The 21,579-nt window shown below is 47.0% G+C and overlaps 1 protein-coding gene across 1 annotated transcript in view; it reads right to left on the bottom strand.

Moving 5' to 3' along the window:
- The window catches only part of LOC142296862 (vertebrate ancient opsin-like), a 333,662-nt gene that overhangs the window by 225,430 nt on the left and 86,653 nt on the right, over window positions 1–21,579 (bottom strand). The window lies entirely within an intron of this gene.

The following is a 21,579-nucleotide window of genomic DNA, read 5'->3' on the forward strand; positions in this document are numbered from 1 at the left end:
AGTGCTGATGATGGGAGAGGAGTCGATGCCAGCGGCGCAGGTGGACGCAGGTTATGCTCACCCACTGGGCTGCATTACCTTGACAGATGCAGAATCTCTGGCTGAATGTAGCTGGTGGGTATCTCACAGATGAAATACCATCATTCAGCTACAACCAATGGGAAGACACCACACCCTTTTTTATGCCCATCCTGTCTGCAGACCACTGCCAGACATAGCTCTGCTTTTACCCCCAGTTCAGTTTTATGATTTTGTGTGCTTGTTACCTGACTACTTTTCCTGCTTGCTGTTTATGTACCTTGTTGGCCGATCCGCATTTCACCTCTGCTTGTTTTCTGATTAAGTCCTGGCCGTCCCATTCTGTTCCTGTTCCTCAATTAATGTTTTGACCCTGCCTGACTACTATTCTCTGGAACTGCAGCCTTCCACAGGTATTAATCACCTTGGGCCCTGTGCAATTCCTAATCCCTGTATAGGGGTTAAAGGGTTTCAGGGTTCTAGGGGTCCTGCTTGGTGAGTGGCTTCCCTCTAGCCTATCATTTACAGCCCATCTGAGTGTGTGGATCAAGCAAGGCGTTACACCGTGCTCTCTGCAGAAGGCCATGTGGGCCAGGATAGTGCTTTAAAAATTGCTGGACAACCAGGTTCAACACGTGAACCACACAAGGCACGTGTGTCACATTGTCACAGCGAAGGGCCGCACCCATGTTTGCATCATTGTCGCACCCGGCCTTCCCTGGCTGCTGGTTGAGTGGAGACAACCATTGATGAAACTCGGTATCCAGAGCTAACCGTCCACAACTTCTCAGCGGTGTGACTCACATTTCCCATACATTTCAAAGTAAAACTTTGACCGCCTGATGGCATTGAGCTCTGCTGCCAGCATAGTAAGGAGGTGTGTGGTAGTCCTTGTGCGCAGTTACAAGGAAGGGTGGCCTGACCACACAGGGTTTGCGCCAAGGTGGAGGACCCACACGAGGTTGAAGAGGCAGAAGCAGTGTATTAACTTCTACATACAGAAGAAGGATTGAAACAACTCGTGGGGACGGCAAGACTTGTACAGCAGACCCTTCTCCATCTCTCCCCACAGTAACCCATTGCCCAGTCAGCGACATGTAACGCCCCTGTCCATGCTTACCGGGCCAATTATCTGTGGTGAAAAGCACCCTGTCACACAGAGTTTCTCAAGGAATCAGTGATGTTTAGTGCGACATGCTGGTGTAGCGCGTGCACGCCTTTGTTGGAGAAGGAGTGGCGCCTGGGCATCGGCTCTTGGGGCACTGCGATGGGCATAAGGTCTCGAAAATCCTCGGTTAAAAAGGTTGGAAAGGCAGCATTTTGGTAGCCAACAGTTTCCAGATGCTGAAAGTCAACCTCTAAGCCATGTCATGCCCTTCTAAAAGCATGTAAAACACAGCGCGGGGACTCCAACCACAGTCTCCCTCGTTTCCACTAACTGGGCCACACACACCCCACTTGACTGGCATCGGTTGAGCCCCCTTTTGAAAAAGAAAAAGATGCTTTGCATGAAGCACTCTCAAAAATACGCGTGCCTTTCCCGTCCCCTGGCTGACCCAGGGGAAGAAAAGTCCTCTGAGAGCCATGATTTGTTCATTTTGGTTCTTTTAGAAACACAGCGAGGGGACTCCAACCACAGTCTCCCTCGTTGCCACTAATTGGGCCACACACACCCCACTTGACTGACATCAGTTGATGCCCCTTTTCAAAATGAAAAAGATGCTTTGCATGAAGCACTCTCAAAAATACGTGTGCCTTTCCCGTCCCCTGGCTGACCCAGGGGAAGAAAAGTCCTCTGAGAGCCATGACTTGTTCATCTTGGTTCTTTTAGAAACACAGCGAGGGGACTCCAACCACAGTCTCCCTCGTTGCCACTAATTGGGCCACACACACCCCACTTGACTGGCATCGGTTGAGCCCCTTTTGAAAAAGAAAAAGATGCTTTGCATGAAGCACTCTCAAAAATACGCGTGCCTTTCCCGTCCCCTGGCTGACCCAGGGGAAGAAAAGTCCTCTGAGAGCCATGACTTGTTCATCTTGGTTCTTTTAGAAACACAGCGAGGGGACTCCAACCACAGTCTCCCTCGTTGCCACTAATTGGGCCACACACACCCCTCTTGACTGACATCAGTTGATGCCCCTTTTCAAAATGAAAAAGATGCTTTGCATGAAGCACTCAAAAATACGCGTGCCTTTTGCCTCCCCTGGCTGACCCAGGGGAAGAAAAGTCCTCTGAGAGCCATGTCCACATTGTCAGTGGACAGACACGTGTGCTTATCTGCCAGCAGACCCCCAGCAGCACTGAAGACAGGTTCCGAGAGAACGCTGGCTGCAGGACACGACAAGATCCCCAAGGCGTACGTGGCGAGCTCAGGCAATTTATCCAGATTGGAAGCCTAAAATGAGCAGGGCTCAAGTTGCACAATAATGGAATCGATGTTTCCTTGCATATACTCATATATCTGTGTGTCCTCCTCTTTTTCCTTGTCCAGCTCTTTTGTTTTCGCATGAGTATATGTCCTTGTCACTTTCCCATGTGTTGTGAGTTGTTTGTCACCTTTTGGACACCTTTGAGGGTGTTTTCTAGGTGTTTCTCTGTGTTTGTGATTGCCTGCCATTGTTTCCTATGCAGTTCAAGTTCGGTTCGTCGAACGTTCGACGAGCCGAACTCGAATGGGACCTCCGTTCGGCGAACCGACCTCGAGCCGAACCGGGACCGGTTCGCTCATCTCTACTCTTAAGCCCACATTCATAATTTACATTTTTAAGTCAATTTATTTCACTATTTTTCTATTTTGTAGGATACATTAGAGATTTGGCCTCCTCCAGGGCCAGGGTTCTTCTTCACCAAAGAAAGTATGCGGCGATCATCCACCACTGTTGTCATCCGTGGACGCCCAGGCCTTTTTGAGTTCCCAAGCTCACCAGTCAATTCCTTTTTTCTCAGAATGTACCCGACTGTTGATTTTGCTACTCCAAGCATGTCTGCTATCTCTCTGATGGATTTTTTCTTTTTTTTCAGTCTCAGGATGTTCTGCTTCACCTCAATTGAGAGTTCCTTAGACCGCATGTTGTCTGGTCACAGCAACAGCTTCCAAATGCAAAACCACACACCTGTAATCAACCCCAGACCTTTTAACTACTTCATTGATTACAGGTTAACGAGGGAGACGCCTTCAGAGTTAATTGCAGCCCTTAGAGTCCCTTGTCCAATTACTTGTGGTCCCTTGAAAAAGAGGAGGCTATGCATTACAGAGCTATGATTCCTAAACCCTTTCTCCGATTTGGATGTGAAAACTCTCATATTGCAGCTGGGAGTGTGCACTTTCAGCCCATATTATATATATAATTGTATTTCTGAACATGTTTTTGTAAACAGCTAAAATAACAAAACTTGTGTCACTGTCCAAATATTTCTGGACCTAACTGTATGTATGTGTCTATATATTGGCCACATAGCGTATTTGTGCCCCTTTACATTAAAATTCTGTGGGCCCTATTTTTTTCTTTACTTTTAGTTTTTATGAGTTTGTCATAAAATAAAAAATGCTTTTTCCAGCGCCGTCAGTAATTGAAGTTCAGGGCTCACGTGACATTATGCACTTCCCTCGTCCAATCACCGCCGACTTCTGTCTTCCCGCTTTCAGACCAAATGAGCAATTAACAGGAAATAATGCTGTGGCTGTCGTTCACTTCATGTGGATTGTTCATTTGGTCCGAAGGCGGGGAGACAGAAATCAGCAGTGATTGGATGCAGGACTCCAGTGACGTCACAACATCAGGAGCCCCGAACTGCTATTACTGACAGCACTGGAACACGCCAGTACGGGTCTTCATTAAGAGGTGAACACCACTTAATGAATTAGGAATCTTACAAGTCCCGTGCGCCTCCAGCACAAATGTACATACACACACACAAACACGTAAATACAGATCGAGTATGTATATGTATGTTCTATGTGATATGTATGTGTAAGAGGGTGACCTGTGGCTGGTACTCCCCTCAGGGACTTTGATGCATTTGATATATGTGTAATGCAGTGTATATGGGTTTTATACTGTCCTATTGTATTATGTGGCCACCTACTGGCCAGTTTTGACATGACTGTTCCCTTGGTTGCTAAGAGTTAAGGTTTTAAGTAGACACCCTCTAGGTGGTAGTAGTGATAGGCAGCCAGACTCTTTTTGGTGATCTGGTTCCCATGGCTCCGCTCACCAAAAAGAGCCGGCTCTTTCGGATCGTTCTTGGCTCCTTATTCAATTTGTGTTCACCACAGGGGAACACATATTTAAGATTATAGTAACCACTTGTGGCTAAACCCCATCCACTTACAATGGCCCAATTAGATTGTTGAGTGGGCGGGGTTTTGTTCCCTGAACACCGGAGTTTTACGCCCAGTGAGAGCTGTTTAGAGAATTCAGTGGCTCTCACTGGGGATCCGGCTCCTGTCAGTCACAGCGGGGAGCCGGATCTTTGTGTCAGATCGTTCATGACCGACACATCACTAGGGGTAGAGATTAGGGGATAAAATGAGACAGCAGCCATGTTAGAGTAGGAGAGGGTAATAGAGTATAGATAGAAGAAGCAGCCTCAGTGATTTACAGCAAGAAGTGGGCCCACTGCAAATTCGGTCAGACCCTCAGGGTCAGAATCCTTAGGATAGGGGAGGAAAGCTCTGTGCTGTTGTCGGGTCATAGTGAATCATTTTCACCCCCAGCGTTTATAACTGTCCGCTACTCTCAGAGAGGAATCCTAGGTTGTGACTGGCTCCCCCCTGATACGGTTACTGGTACTCTTCAGCAAATAATGCTCGGGCCTATGGCCTAGAAAGCATAAAAGCAAACTGTCTCTTTGGTATTCCCCTCAGTTTCTCAGAAACATAATCCCCGTGGGTGGGATGGGATCAAAGCTTAGAGAGACGCATTCATTTTGTGGAAGTGTAACCCGATTTGAAAGGGAAAGCGTGCCAAGTAAGAAAGAAGAGGTACCAGAACTATGGGAGCAGTCTGCATCAAATTGGGTTATAAGAATGCGCTATTCTGAAGATGTAACGTTTAAAAGAGGTGTGTGACACCCTGGAGTAGCCAGGTAGTCACAGATAGCGCCCCGCACAACACCTGTCCCCCAATAAGGTAACATCAGCCAACCCTTTAAAACCTAGTCACCTCCCTCAGTGTGTGATGGGAACACCAGGGGCGGAGCCAGGCAGTTGGCAACGCCCACCTAAGAGTCCGGAGGGCCTGAGGCAGGAGAAACAGTGAGAAGTTAGAGAGTACAGTGAGAAGTGAGGAGTCGAGTGAGGAGAGAGTTTGGAGTGAAGTGCAGCAGGCCTGTGGTGACATGTGTGCAGCGGAAACTGACAGGTGCCAGGGTCGTAGCCCTGGTACCTTGGCTAGGAGGCAGACGGTAGCCTAGCCTGCAGGAGCCGGAAAGACGGCTCGGTGGAACCGAGGTGGACTGGGACAGGGTAGTGGCTCGCCGGTACCAACCTGGGGAACCGACTTGGAAACCGGAGCACAAGGGAGGTACTCAGACCCTGAACGAGGTCCAGAAGCCACTGGACCGAGTCAAATCTACTGATTGCGGTCTGGACTATAGGTCTTTTCCCACCCAAGTCCCGACTGAAGACAACAGCCCACCGAGGGGGATAGAAAGCCACCGCTCCCAAGTACCCAGTCCCAGCTGTGGAGCAGCCGGAGTGCCCCTGCAGAGAGGAGGAGCAGGCCACTGAGCAGTGGGGCCCACGGCAGAATGTGAGTCTGGTCGTAGCCGGCGCCGGGGGTATCCGAGTGAGCCTGGCTCCTGGGCAGGAAGGGGAGCAGGGAGCCCTGCCCTGTACTGGGAGCGGCAGGAACTGCAGCTGCACCAAGAAATTGCTGTTTAAAGAAGAAAGTTGAAACTGGTAGCGATTACCGGCTACCATACTGCTCGTCCCCGTTGGGACTTTGTTGATGTTCCCGTTTTAAAATGAACAAGGCTGAGAACTTGCAGGCCACCCAAAAACTTTTGGGCTTGTAAGTGATCCTGGACCAACCTTTCGGGTCCTACAGCCCCGGGGAGGCAGGTTGGAGGAAGGGCCTGTGGGAATGCGATGGCCGAGGTCCCGTCGCCATTTGAACCGGTGACAACCCTCCGGGTCAGGGGTCCCCTGGACGTGGGGCATCTGAGAGACTGCCGGGTATATAACTTTGTACCCGTTCCGTTTGGGCAACACCTGGACCCGTTCCTGTTTCCTGGACTGGGGAAAAGGGGTGCTGACCTGTTTTTAAAGGCAGCATCAAGGTTCAGGTTTGTTTGGGTGGGCAACTGAAAGGACCCGGTCCCGTCCCGTTCCCGTTTAATAAAAATGTTTTACCTGTTTGCAACGTTTAAGCAAAATGCCTCCCGTTAAGGGAAGAAAACAAAGAATCCGTAATTGTACATACAGTGCCTACAAGTAGTATTCAACCCCCTGCAGATTTAGCAGGTTTGATAAGATGCAAATACGTTAGAGCCTGCAAACTTCAAACAAGAGCAGGATTTATTAACAGATACATAAATCTTACAAACCAACAAGTTATGTTGCTCAGTTAAATTTTAATAAATTTTCAACATAAAAGTGGGGGTCAATTATTATTCAACCCCTAGGTTTAATATTTTGTGGAATAACCCTTGTTTGCAATTGCAGCTAATAATCGTCTTTTATAAGACCTGATCAGGCCGGCACAGGTCTCTGGAGTTATCTTGGCCCACTCCTCCATGCAGATCTTCTCCAAGTTATCTAGGTTCTTTGGGTGTCTCATGTGGACTTTAATCTTGAGCTCCTTCCAAAAGTTTTCAATTGGGTTAAGGTCAGGAGACTGACTAGGCCACTGCAACACCTTGATTTTTTCCCTCTTGAACCAGGCCTTGGTTTTCTTGGCTGTGTGCTTTGGGTTGTTGTCTTGTTGGAAGATGAAATGACGACCCATCTTAAGATCCTTGATGGAGGAGCAGAGGTTCTTGGCCAAAATCTCCAGGTAGGCCGTGCTATCCATCTTCCTATGAATGCGGACCAGATGGCCAGGCCCCTTGGCTGAGAAACAGCCCCACAGCATGATGCTGCCACCACCATGCTTGACTGTAGGGATGGTATTCTTGGGGTCGTATGCAGTGCCATCCAGTCTCCAAACGTCACGTGTGTGGTTGGCACCAAATATCTCGATCTTGGTCTCATCAGACCAGAGAACCTTGAACCAGTCTGTCTCAGAGTCCTGCAAGTGATCATGAGCAAACTGTAGATGAGCCTTGACATAACGCTTTGAAAGTAAAGGTACCTTACGGGCTCGTCTGGAACGGAGACCATTGCGGTGGAGTACGTTACTTATGGTATTGACTGAAACCAATGTCCCCACTGCCATGAGATCTTCCCGGAGCTCCTTCCTTGTTGTCCTTGGGTTAGCCTTGACTCTTCGGACAAGCCTTGCCTCAGCACGGGTGGAAACTTTCAAAGGCTGTCCAGGCCGTGGAAGGCTAACAGTAGTTCCATGAGCCTTCCACTTCCGGATGATGCTCCCAACAGTGGAGACAGGTAGGCCCAACTCCTTGGAAAGGGTTTTGTACTCCTTGCCAGCCTTGTGACCCTCCACGATCTTGTCTCTGATGGCCTTGGAATGCTCCTTTGTCTTTCCCATGTTGACCAAGTATGAGTGCTGTTCACAAGTTTGGGGAGGGTCTTAATTAGTCAGAAAAGGCTGGAAAAAGAGATAATTAATCCAAACATGTGAAGCTCATTGTTCTTTGTGCCTGAAATACTTCTTAATACTTTAGGGGAACCAAACAGAATTCTTGTGGTTTGACGGGTTGAATAATAAATGACCCTCTGAATAAACTTTTCACAATTTAAAAAAAAAAAAATAAAAAAAGAAATAACATTCTTTTTTGCTGCAGTGCATTTCACACTTCCAGGCTGATCTACAGTCCAAATGTCACAATGCCAAGTTAATTCCGAATGTGTAAACCTGCTAAATCTGCAGGGGGTTGAATACTACTTGTAGGCACTGTATGTTAGTATACTTGTATACATGTTTCTTTTCTTTTTTCCAGTTCAGAAAATAAACGGTGGTGGTCGGACAGCCCGCGGACGGACTGTAGTTAACCAAGGGGGAGTGTGACGCCCTGGAGTAGCCAGGTAGTCACAGATAGCGCCCCTCACAACACCTGTCCCCCAATAAGGTAACATCAGCCAACCCTTTAAAACCTAGTCACCTCCCTCAGTGTGTGATGGGCACACCAGGGGGCACAGCCAGGCGATTGGCAACGCCCACCTAAGAATCTGGAGGGCCTAAGCCAGGAGAAACAGTGAGAAGTTAGAGAGTACAGTGAGAAGTGAGGAGTCAAGTGAGGAGAGAGTTTGGAGTGAAGTGCAGCAGGCCAGTGGTGACAGGTCTGCAGCGAAAACTGACAGGTGCCAGGGTCGTAGCCTTGGTACCTCGGCTAGGAGGCAGATGGTGGCCTAGCCTGCAGGAGCTGGGAAAACGGCTCGGTGGAACCGTGGTGGACCAGGACAGGGTAGTGGCCCGCCGGTACCGACCCGGGGAACCGACTCGGAAACCGGAGCACAAGGGGGGTACTCAGACCCTGAACGAGGTCCAGAAGCCACTGGACCGAGTAAAATCTACTGATTGCGGTCTGGACTATAGGTCTTTTCCCACCCAAGTCCTGACTGAAGACAACAGCCCACCGAGGGGGATAGAAAGCCACTGCACAGCAGAGAGATCCCATGGGCCAGCGTCTGCGGGCGAACGGGCTCCTCCGACATACACAAAGCCGGGGAGCGGACTCCCGTTGCTGAAGCACAGGCAGTCTACACATTCACAACACTGTGCAGGAGAAAGGCCAAGATCACCGAACCAGGTGGGGGACCAGACGCAGCCGGCTGTGGGCACCGACCACCATTAAATTTGTTTACCAGAGACTTGTGTGTGTCAATAACTGTGAGTACAACAGTGCCACCCGGCAGCGCGACGCCCTGCTACTCTCCCCAAAGGGTCCCGGGGCCATCATCCCTGCCCACGGAGGGGTCAACATCTTGCTGCATAACCATCTTCCCCGGGTGCCCCGAAACTGCAGTGGTGGTGTCTACCTTCACCACAACCCGTGGGTGGTGTCACAAACTCAAACACGGCCATGGCCATACACCTACCTACCTACACCCTAAGTTGCGCCAGCACCCTTTCAGAGCGAAATGACCCCGGGTCCGGAGGCGCTCGAGCCACCTACCGACGAGCCCGGATCTGAGCGGCTCGGCTGCAGTCGAGCGCGGGGCGGTACAGGTGCCCATAATGACCCTGTACTGTGGAAGTTACAAGAAGTTACCAGTAAAAGTTTGTTTTTAAAGAAAGCGGACTCTCTGTCAGAAGTAAGTGTGAGAAGATGTGATTTACACTTCGGAGGTGGCCAGTGCACGGACTGTATATGCTGGGTTTCACTGCAGCCGGAGTTCTCCCTCGCCAGTCACTGCAACTGCCCCGTGCCACGTCTACATACAGAAATATTTGGACAGTGACACAATTTTCGCAAGTTGGGCTCTGCATGCCACCACATTGGATTTGAAATGAAACCTCTACAACAGAATTCAAGTGCAGATTGTAATGTTTAATTTGAAGGTTTGAACAAAAATATCTGATAGAAATTGTAGGAATTGTACACATTTCTTTACAAACACTCCACATTTTAGGAGGTCAAAAGTAATTGGACAAATAAACCAAACCCAAACAAAATATTTTTATTTTCAATATTTTGTTGCGAATCCTTTGGAGGCAATCACTGCCTTAAGTCTGGAACCCATGGACATCACCAAACGCTGGGTTTCCTCCTTCTTAATGCTTTGCCAGGCCTTTACAGCCGCAGCCTTCAGGTCTTGCTTGTTTGTGGGACTTTCCGTCTTAAGTCTGGATTTGAGCAAGTGAAATGCATGCTCAATTAGGTTAAGATCTGGTGATTGACTTGGCCATTGCAGAATGTTCCACTTTTTTGCATTCATGAACTCCTGGGTAGCTTTGGCTGTATGCTTGGGGTCATTGTCCATCTGTACTATGAAGCGCCGTCCGATCAACTTTGCGGCATTTGGCTGAATCTGGGCTGAAAGTATATCCCAGTACACTTCAGAATTCATCCGGCTACTCTTGTCTGCTGTTATGTCATCAATAAACACAAGTGACCCAGTGCCATTGAAAGCCATGCATGCCCATGCCATCACGTTGCCTCCACCATGTTTTACAGAGGATGTGGTGTGCCTTGGATTATGTGCCGTTCCCTTTCTTATCCAAACTTTTTTCTTCCCATCATTCTGGTACAGGTTGATCTTTGTCTCATCTGTCCATAGAATACTTTTCCAGAACTGAGCTGGCTTCATGAGGTGTTTTTCAGCAAATTTAACTCTGGCCTGTCTATTTTTGGAATTGATGAATGGTTTGCATCTAGATGTGAACCCTTTGTATTTACTTTCATGGAGTCTTCTCTTTACTGTTGACTTAGAGACAGATACACCTACTTCACTGAGAGTGTTCTGGACTTCAGTTGATGTTGTGAACGGGTTCTTCTTCACCAAAGAAAGTATGCGGCGATCATCCACCACTATTGTCATCCGTGGACGCCCAGGCCTTTTTGAGTTCCCAAGCTCACCAGTCAATTCCTTTTTTCTCAGAATGTACCCGACTGTTGATTTTGCTACTCCAAGCATGTCTGCTATCTCTCTGATGGATTTTTTCTTTTTTTCCAGCCTCAGGATGTTCTGTTTCACCTCAATTGAGAGTTCCTTAGACCGCATGTTGTCTGGTCACAGCAACAGCTTCCAAATGCAAAACCACATACCTGTAAATCAACCCCAGAACTTTTAACTACTTCATTGATTACAGGTTAACGAGGGAGACGCCTTCAGAGTTAATTGCAGCCCTTAGAGTCCCTTGTCCAATTACTTTTGGTCCCTTGAAAAAGAGGAGGCTATGCATTACAGAGCTATGATTCCTAAACCCTTTCTCTGATTTGGATGTGAAAACTCCAAATTGCAGCTGGGAGTGTGCACTTTCAGCCCATATTATATATATAATTGTATTTCTGAACATGTTTTTGTAAACAGCTAAAATAACAAAACTTGTGTCACTGTCCAAATATTTCTGGACCTAACTGTATGTTCTGTGTGTATATACATGTTTGTGTATGTACATTTGTGCTGGAGGTGCAAAATTCCTAATTCATTAAGCAGTTAAAAAATATGAATTGGGTGAATATTACTTCATTTATTAAGACTCGTATGCACAGCGCCAGCCTTAATGAATCAGAACCATTGTTCTCGGCAGCACATCGCCAGATGTAAATGTGACGCCCCCGGTGTTAATCGGACCTGCTCGGATCCGGGATAGTCGTGGCTCGAGGGGTCCGGACCTGGCTTGGCGGACACTTTAATCCGTAAAAGGGGTTATTTACAGGGGAAACGTTTGTGACGCCACCTGCAGGTTGCGGTAATGGGAGTACCGCCGCTGTTGGAGAGAGGACCGGGGCAGATAGTGTGAAGCAGCGACGTGTCAGTCCCTCTGCAGGTAGGGAAGGCCCCGGGCTCAGGGGGGATTTGTAGATCTGAGAGGACAGGGTGCAGGGACCAGGGTTCTCACTTCGGGTAGTCATGGTGTTTGATGAGGTGGAGAAAGGAGACGCACACACTGTAGGTAAACCAAAGTCTCTGAGTACAGCTGCCACTGCCAGGACCCCGTCCAAGTACCCGGTCCCACTTAGTGATTCGGAGCCTGTCTCCATGCACAATTTGTTGTCCGTTGATGGTCCCCGTGGCTTGAAGCCCTGCTCACTATGTGTAGTGTAACCGTGCTCCTAAGGGCTGGCACTTGGGACCTCAGTGGGTTGCTGTGTCTGGAAAAACCCTGTCCCCCTCGTTGTGCTGATGCCCTCAGTCTCTGAGCATTTAGGGAAGTCCTTGAAGAACCTCTCCCTCTCAGGTGAATTGTCAGGACGTTGAACCGGCTCCTGACCTAGGGTCCTGTACCCCGTTGTGCTTGATACCGGTCAGTTCTGTTGGGCCCTTCTGGTGCCGACAGTCCCTCCAAGACTACGTCCGTCACACCCCTATCCAATGTCCCTGCAACCCGTCCCTGACTCCTCTGGACCCAAATCATTGCTTGCGACCCAATTAGTTTTTCTTAGCTCCCCAGGAGCTAACTCTCTCAGCTCCTCACTCTCTGGAGCTCACTTTTCCACTCTCCCCTTTCAGGCTGCCCAGTTCCCAAGTAGCTGGCCCATTTTCCAGCTAGTCTAACCCCCCTGGTGTGTCTGGCAGTGACTGATGTGAGGCGATTGGGTTTTGTAGTGCAGATGGCAGTGACACCGGTTTCCTGGGCACCTGGAACAATGGAGGGGTAGGCCCTGCACCCTGGGTAAAGGATGCAGTTCCCTGTAGCACCCTGATGTATTTAGGAGCGCCACATAAACAGGTGCTGCAGATAATATGATCTGTATGAGGATAGAATGATCTATTAGTGATCGTTCCATCCCCATCATTCTTTGTCAGCTTGTCTGAGGAGGCCGATACACAAGAGCTGGATGATATTACTATAGTTGATCATGCTCATTTAAAGGTCTGAAATCAGCTCCTGTACATACAACTTAAGTGTGTGTGTGTGATGGTGCAATATTTTGTCAGTTGGGGCCTGACTTTTAACTTTTAGCTTTTGCCCAGGGCCCTACTTTGTTTAAAACTGGCCCTGCTCCTAGTGCATGCTGAGAAACTCTATTGGACCGTCATCAGGGGAAGAGCCTGTGGTCACTGCCACAGCCTCTGTCCCTTCCTGAAACAAAGAGTCAGCAATGATACTTGTTTCAGGATCTGGGCCAGTTCTTTCGTAACGTGTGATGTGCACAATCACAACACACTCTCTGTTGTTGGTTCAGATCAGTAGTAACAAGCTGGCAACAGAGTAAAGTACAGAGCAGAGTACCCAGTGTGCAGACACCAGCGCCGCACTCGCAAATGATGTCACAGGTCTCTGCACACGAATATCCTGGCAACGCATATTGATAGAGCACGATGTCATTGTGCAGAATGCACAGGGCACAAGGACTATCCCATTCCCTGAAACGAGAGTCATCGATGAGGCTTCATTTCAGAGATGGAGCAGAGGGTGTGTCAGTTACTGCATCCTCTGACAACTGATGACGCTCAGTTTGAGTATCCCAGGATGCATTGAGATTCTCAAATGAAGCTTCATCAGAGAGGAATTAGGAAGAAAGAATACAATAGCAGTTAAATAAAGGAGTTATGGAAGGATAGGGAATTTTTAATGCAAGCATATTAAAAATTAGTTTAGATTACATCAATAAATATATATAGAGATTTAGATAAAAATTAGTTTGGCCTTTGAACCACCCCTTCAATCTCTTCTCGACATATGACTTCCAAAAACGTCATATCCTGTGGGTGGTTCTTACAAATTGACGTACCGGTAACTCATGGTGATCGTGCAGGCATAACAATTGTGCCCGCATGATTGACGAAGGCAATTCTGCTTCTGTAATGGCACAGCCAGGACCGGTGCCCGCACAACCCCTGACTGTTTAACATGCTAAATGCTACGAACAATAGTGATTGAGGGGAGCCAGCATGATCTGAAATTGGCATGCATAATATAAAAAGTGAAAATTCACAGATTTATTCCAACTGTACTACAAAAAAAAAAAAAAAAATGAGATTTTTAGCAAATAATTGATCAATTTTTTGAGCCACCCCTGCCAACGTCACGGCAAATCTCAATAGGGGGGTCCTACTCTACATTCTGTATTTCATGTGCCATGCGGCCTCCTAGATAAAGTTAAAAGCAGAACCATAATAGAGCACACATACCTGTAACCTGTATATAACCGCTTCTATGTTGCAAAAAAGGCACTTGTGGATAGAGACCAGCCCAGGTCCCAGCATGTGGAGCAAGCTCTGCACCATACCAGGACTATATCAGAACTGATCCTCCCAGTGCCAAACAGCAACCATTGATAAAGGCGAACCAGATCCAAGATGGTGCTTAATTAGCATTGCCTGTGGAAAGGGGTGAGGTAACTGAATCTGAACAGCTACCAACAGGAGGAATACATAGCAAACCAAAATCAGGCATGCATGGCATGGTGGTGACCGGCCACCAGAATTTGTAGCATAACTACGACCAAACAGAGAGAGAGGGGAGCCAGCATGATCTGAAATTGGCATGCATAATATAAAAAGTGAAAATTCACAGATTTATTCCAACTGTACTACAATAAAAAAAAAAATGAGATTTTTAGCAAATAATTGATCAATTTTTTGAGCCACCCCTGCCAACGTCACGGCAAATCTCAATAGGGGGGTCCTACTCTACATTCTGTATTTCATGTGCCATGCGGCCTCCTAGATAAAGTTAAAAGCAGAACCATAATAGAGCACACATACCTGTAACCTGTATATAACCGCTTCTATGTTGCAAAAAAGGCACTTGTGGATAGAGACCAGCCCAGGTCCCAGCATGTGGAGCAAGCTCTGCACCATACCAGGACTATATCAGAACTGATCCTCCCAGTGCCAAACAGCAACCATTGATAAAGGCGAACCAGATCCAAGATGGTGCTTAATTAGCATTGCCTGTGGAAAGGGGTGAGGTAACTGAATCTGAACAGCTACCAACAGGAGGAATACATAGCAAACCAAAATCAGGCATGCATGGCATGGTGGTGACCGGCCACCAGAATTTGTAGCATAACTACGACCAAACAGAGAGAGAGGGGAGCCAGCATGATCTGAAATTGGCATGCATAATATAAAAAGTGAAAATTCACAGATTTATTCCAACTGTACTACAATAAAAAAAAAAAATGAGATTTTTAGCAAATAATTGTGCCTTTTTTTGCAACATGGAAGCGGCTATATACAGGTTGCAGGTATGTGTGTTCCATTATGGTTCTGCTTTTAACTTTATCTAGGAGGCCGCATGGCACATGAAATACAGAATGTAGAGTAGGACCCCCCTATTGAGATTTGCCGTGACGTTGGCAGGGGTGGCTCAAAAAATGGATCAATTATTTGCTAAAAATCTCATTTTTTTATTATAGTACAGTTGGAATAAATTTGTGAATTTTCACTTTTTATATGATGCATGCCAATTTCAGATCGTGCTGGTTCCCTTTTTTTCTCTGTTTTGAACAATAGTGATTGCAGCATTTAAGAGGCTACCTCTCACACCCCACTGGGACGTCACACCTGCGATGTGTAAATAATGACTTTTGGGTCTGGAAGCTATGATGGCCTCTTAGACCATGCCGTGGTCTTAAGCGGGCTTTACACGCTACGATATCGCTAATGCGAAGTCGTTGGGGTCACGGAATTGGTGACGCACATCCGGCCGCATTTGCGATGCCGTTGCGTGTGACACCTATGAGTGATTTTGAATCGTCTCAAAAACGTGCAAAATCGCTCATCGGTGACATGGGGGTCCATTCTCAAATATCGTTACTGCAGCAGTAACGATGTTGTTCCTCGTTCCTGCAGCAGCACACATCGCTCCGTGTGACACCGCAGGAACGAGGAAGCTCTCCTTACCTGCCTCCCGGCCACAATGCGGAAGGAAGAAGGTGGGCGGGATGTTACGTCCCGCTCATCTCCGCCCCTCCGCTTCTATTGGGCGGCGGTTCAGTGACGTTGCTGTGACGCTGAATGAACCGCCCCCTTAGAAAGGAGGCGGTTCGCCAGTCACAGCGACGTCGCTAGGCAGGTAAGTATGTGTGACAGGTCTGGGCGATGTTGTGCACCACGGGCAGCGATTTGCCCATGTCACACAACCGATGGGGGCGGGAACGCACGCTAGTGATATCGGTACCGATATCGCAGCGTGTAAAGCGGCCTTAAGAGGCATTCTGTCAGTATCACACTGAAACGCGTAATGTGTTATAAAGCATAGGTGTTCATAGGTGTTTTCCAGAGACAAAATCGTCATTACACCGTAGATTAATTCCCATAGGGGTGTACTTTCCAAAATTGAGTCATTTAAGGGATTTTCTGCTGTTCTGGCACCTAGGAAAATTGCAAATGTAGTCTAAATACTATTCTAGGACAATTTGTGCTCCAAAACTCAAATGGCGCCTTCCCTCCTGAGCCCTGCTGTGTGGCCAAACAGTACGGTGCCTTCACATGTGGAGTATTTCCATTTCTATGTTCAGGAGAAATTGTGTAACACATTATAATGCCTTTTTTATTTATTTCCCCTTGTGAAAATTGGAAATATGGGACTAAAACAACATTTCAGTTCTAAAAATTTAATTATATTTTCTTCACCACACAATAGTACATCATTTTGTGACACACCTGTTTTTTAATATGCTAGCTGCACCCCTAGATGACTTCATTGATGAGTACAGTTTTTAAAAATGGGATAAATTGTGGGGATTTCTGCTCTTCTGGCACCTCAGGGGCTTTGCCAATGTGACATGGCACACACAAACCATTCCAGCAAATTCTGAAGTCCAATATGGCGGTTCTTCCCTTCTGAGCCTTGGACTGTATCCCAAAAACAGTTCCTGATTACAGTTAGGGTATTTGGCGCACTCAGAAAAAAATTACACAACAAACTGTATGGTCCATTTTTTCTTATTAGGCCATATAAAAATTAAAAACTATTCTTTCTTTACTACCTAATGGCATCAAATTCTGTGGCACATCTGAGGTGTCAATATGCTTATCTCACCCGTAGATTAATTTATTGAGGGGTGCAGTTTGTAAAATGTGGTCACTTATGAGGGCCTGCTGTTCTGGCATGTGAGGAGCTCTGCCAATGTGACATGGCACCCCCAAATTATTCCAACAAAATCTGCATTCGAATATGGCACTTCTTCCCTTTTCAGCTTTGCACTGTGCCTCAAAAGTAGTTTTCAACCACATATTGGATATTACCAATCTCAAGAGAAATTGTGTAACAAACTGTATGGTTCATTTTCTTCTATTCCCCTTTTTGAAATTTGCGACCAAAACAACATTTTAGTGGAAAAAAAAAGGTAATTTTTTAATTTTCCCAATCCAATGTTATTCAATTCCTGTGTATCCCCTCAGGGTTAAAATTGCTTACTACACCCCTAGATCAATTCCTTTAGAGGTGAAGTTATCAGAATCAGTTCACTTATGGGGGGTTTCTGCTGTTTTTGCATTTCAAAGGATCTTCAGATGCGACTTGGCATCTGCAATATATTCTATTCAAAATGTTTCTCCAAGATTCAAATAGCACTTCTTCCCTTCTGAGCCCGGCTGTGCACCCAAAAAGTAGCTTTATACCACAAATGGTGCATTGACATACTCAAGAAAACGTACACAATATATTGTATGGCACATTTTTTCTTGTTACCTTTCTAAAAATGAAAACATTTTTATTAAAGTAACATTTTTATGATATACACTAAATGTATTTTTTCATTTTCACAGCTTAAAGGGAACCTGTCAGTAGAAATTTCGCAATAAACCTTAAAGATTCCCCTTCTGTACCTCCTGGGCTGCATTCTAGAAAGGTTCCTGTTGCTATTGTGCCCCCTTTGAGGCCTAAATAAATACTTTATAAAGTCTTACCTTTTTGTATGCAAATGTTTTTTTATGGTCACGGGGGCGGGCTGTATTTCGTCCGTTATTCGCCTCCTGCTGCTTTACACCGTCCCCCATTGCTGATTTCCATATATGAGGACTGCCGCCCAGTGCTCCCGAGGTCTCGTGCATAACCAGTGGCACTATCGCGGGACAGCACTGTGTAAAGTGTGACCACTGGTGAGGTGATTGCGCAGGCGCGAGATTATGGGTGGCGCTGTGATTGTCATCAGCAGCGTCATCACAGTACCCACCCATAATCTCGTGCCCGCGCTTTTCCCACTGCCTCCACCGTTATGCGCATGCGCTGGCCATATGAACCCACGTCACCTATTACCGCAGGCGCGAGATTATGAGCGGCACTGTGATTGTCATCAGCAGCGTCATCCAAGTACCCGTCCATGATCTCGCGCCTGCAGCAATAGGTGACTTGGGTTCATATGGCCCGTGCTTGTGCATAATGGTGGAGGCAGTGAGAAATGCGCGGGCACGAGGTTATGGGCGGGTACTTGGATGACGCTGCTGATGACAATCACAGCGCCGCCCATAATCTCGCGCCTGTGCAATCACCTCACCAGTGGTCACGCTTTACACAGTGCTCAATGCCACTGGGCATGCGCAAGACCTCGGGAGCACTGGGCGGCGTCCTCATATATGGAAATCAGCAATGGGGGATGGCGTAAAGCGGCAGGAGGCGAATAACAGACGAAAGACAGCCCGCCCCCGTGACCATAAAAAAACATTTGCATACAAAAAGGTAAGACTTTATAAAGTATTTATTTAGATCTCAAAGGGGGCACAATAGCAACAGGAACCTTTCTAGAATGCACCCCAGGAGCTGCAGAAGGGGAATCTTTTAGGTTTATTGTGAAATTTCTGCTGATAGGTTCTCTGTAACGTTATAAAATTCTGTGACGCACCTGTGGGTTCAACACTCTCACCACACCTCTAGATTTTTCTAAACTCCTTTAGGCCCCCTTCACACGCACGTGAAAAACACGTGCGTGTCTTACGTTCCATTTTTCGGGTCCCTGTTCCGTATTTTATGTCCGTTTCTCCGGTACGTGTGACATCCGTGTGATGGCGTATGCTAGCCGTGTGTGTGTGACCTACAGATGGCAGCAACCCTCTTATAGATCTAGATCTAGGTCTAGATTGGGATCAAGATCACGGTCTACATCTGTTCTCTCTGGTCTCTCTTCTGATGATATGGGGGCCTCGGCTCCTGGTGATGGTGTGAACATAAGATTGGACCCCACATCTTCAGGTGTAATAACACGCCTAAAGGCAACCAAACAGGCCCCACAAAAAATACCTAAGAAGGACAGCCGTACTCTCCAGGTGATTAATTTATCCACCCATGTGCTGTCAGGGGCACAGACTGAGGTTCTGTCCAAAGGATTGTCTTTCTCTCCGACTAATCCTTTTGATTTCTTCACAGCTATGAAAGACTTACACCTCTTTTCTAGAAAGCTGATATTGAAGAGATTGCATAACCGTAATACCTCGAATTTTGGTTTGGATAGTCGTGCTGAGAGAGAGGCCCTGGCAATTTTGGAGGAACTTCAGTCTGAACAACAACAATCCCCGGTTGGCACAGGTGTGTATCCACCATCAATTTTGCCTAGGTCCACTAGATTTGCCCCCTTGTCACTCTGTCCCTCTGTCGAGATATTTACTAGATTAGTATTGAGCGATTTTGCTCAATTATCATCAAGACGTAGTAATGACAATCTTACTTTCCGACAGAGAACAGCATTGAAACAACTTGAGGCCTGGAAGGATGTTGTAATCAAACCCGCCGACAAAGGGGGAAATGTAGTGATATGGCCTATCATTAAGTATGAGAGGGAGGCTTTCCGCCAGTGGAGAGACAGAGAGACGTACAGAAAGTGGAGTTTCAATCCCATTGACTCCTTCTCCAGAGAGCTTTTGGTCATCCTGGAACACGCGCTGGATTTGGGTCTTGTCACGAGAAAGGTTGTGGATGGCTTGTTGATTAAATACCCTAAGGTGCCCACCTTATACTTGCTCCCCAAAATTCATAAAGATGCCCTTGACCCGCCGGGCCGTCCGATCGTGTCTGGATTGGAGGGAATGTGCGACCCAGTGTGTAAGTTTATGGATTTTTATCTGAAACCTCTGGTTGAAGCACTTCCCTCCTACATAAAAGACACGACGGACGTGCTCAATAGGATCAATGGCATCCACATGGAGCCTTACATGCTGATCGTCACGGCGGATGTAGAGTCTCTGTACACCTGCATCTGCCATGACGATGGTTTGGCGGCTGTTCAATTTTTTCTTGGGACCTCCGGTCGGGACAGCGCGATGTGTGACTTGATTCTCCAGCTGCTCCGCTTTATCCTTACCCATAATTGCTTTACGTTTAAGGATTCTTTTTACCTGCAACAACGCGGCACTGCAATGGGTGCGGCCTGTGTGCCCTCGTACGCCAATCTCTTCCTAGGGTTCTGGGAGAGATCTGTTTTTGGCGACGAGGGCGACCAGGCCGTATCCCATGTGCAGTGCTGGATGAGGTACATAGATGATTTGTTGATTTTTTGGCAGGGTACGGCGGAGCAGCTTGAGACTTTTGTGGGTAGACTGGGCATGAATCCATTTAACATCAAATTGACATTTAAATATCATAAAACCTGCATTGAGTTTCTGGATATACTTATTACGGTGGATGAGGATAATTTCATCTAAACTGATGTTTTTCGGAAATCAACATCTGTCAATGCTTTACTTCATGCCTCGTCTGCCCACAATATGTCTACTATTCACGCTGTCCCCACCGGACAGTTCCTGAGAGTGAGAAGAATTTGTTCTTCGAACCAGAAATTTGAAGAACAGGCTGCCGACCTCATGTCACGCTTCCGTGAAAGGGGGTATAGCAATCGCAGTATTAAGAAGGGCTACCTTAGGGCTAAAAATACTCCAAGATCCCAACTCCTCCTGACAAGACATAAAGATGTATCAGATGGCTCAGTGGTCAGGTTTATTACTACCTTTAATCATGAATGGCATAATATTAGAGCCATCTTGAACCGACACTGGCCCATATTGAATACTGACCCACTTCTGAAGGGCTCCCTCTCGGACTATCCTATGATGACGGCCAGAAGATCGGCCAATCTTCGTGATGTACTTGTTAAAAGTCATTACGTTCCACCAATATCTGGCTTTTTGGGTTCGAGGAATCCTCGTGTGGGCTGCTTTCCATGTGGCCACTGCCTGGCCTGCAGCAATGTCTTGCGGAGTTCAGTATTTTCATCAGCGGACAGGACGCGCGAGTTCCATTATGTGTCATGTGGCACCTCAAACGTCATATATTATGCCGTTTGTGGGTGTCCACTGATTTACATTGGCCTGACCTCGCGTGAGCTACGTATCCGCGTCCGCGAACATGTTAGGGACATTGCTGCGGCCCGGACTGTGGATGATATTGCCTCTCTGAAGACCATTCCACGCCACTTCAAGATCCACCACGGATGTGATTCGAAATCCTTATCTGTGCGTGGAATTGAGGTGGTCCATGGTGGTATCAGAGGAGGCAATGTCAATAAAAGGCTTGCCTAGCGTGAGACAAGATGGATGGTGACGTTGGGTACAGTCACCCCCTTGGGCCTTAATGAGGCTTTAAGCTTTGCCTCTTTTCTTTGACATTACCCCTTTGGGGTTTTCTCCCTTTTAAGTGTTTGAGGGATTAATGTTTTTAACGTCATTTATATGTCTTTTATGATATTCATTTGTCTTTTGTCCTTCTTTCACATGTTCCCTTTAAGCAGCTTGGATCCGCTTGTCTTCCATCCGAATTGGCTTAAATTATATACATTGGACATATTGGAACGAATTACTGACGTACCTACCATTGATATGGACCGAAGAATCGGATTTAATACAGATGATGTTATATTGCATTTCTGCATTTCATGGTTATTAAATT

This window comes from Anomaloglossus baeobatrachus, chromosome 3, assembly GCF_048569485.1.
Source record: "Anomaloglossus baeobatrachus isolate aAnoBae1 chromosome 3, aAnoBae1.hap1, whole genome shotgun sequence".
NCBI classification, from domain to species: domain Eukaryota; kingdom Metazoa; phylum Chordata; class Amphibia; order Anura; family Aromobatidae; genus Anomaloglossus; species Anomaloglossus baeobatrachus.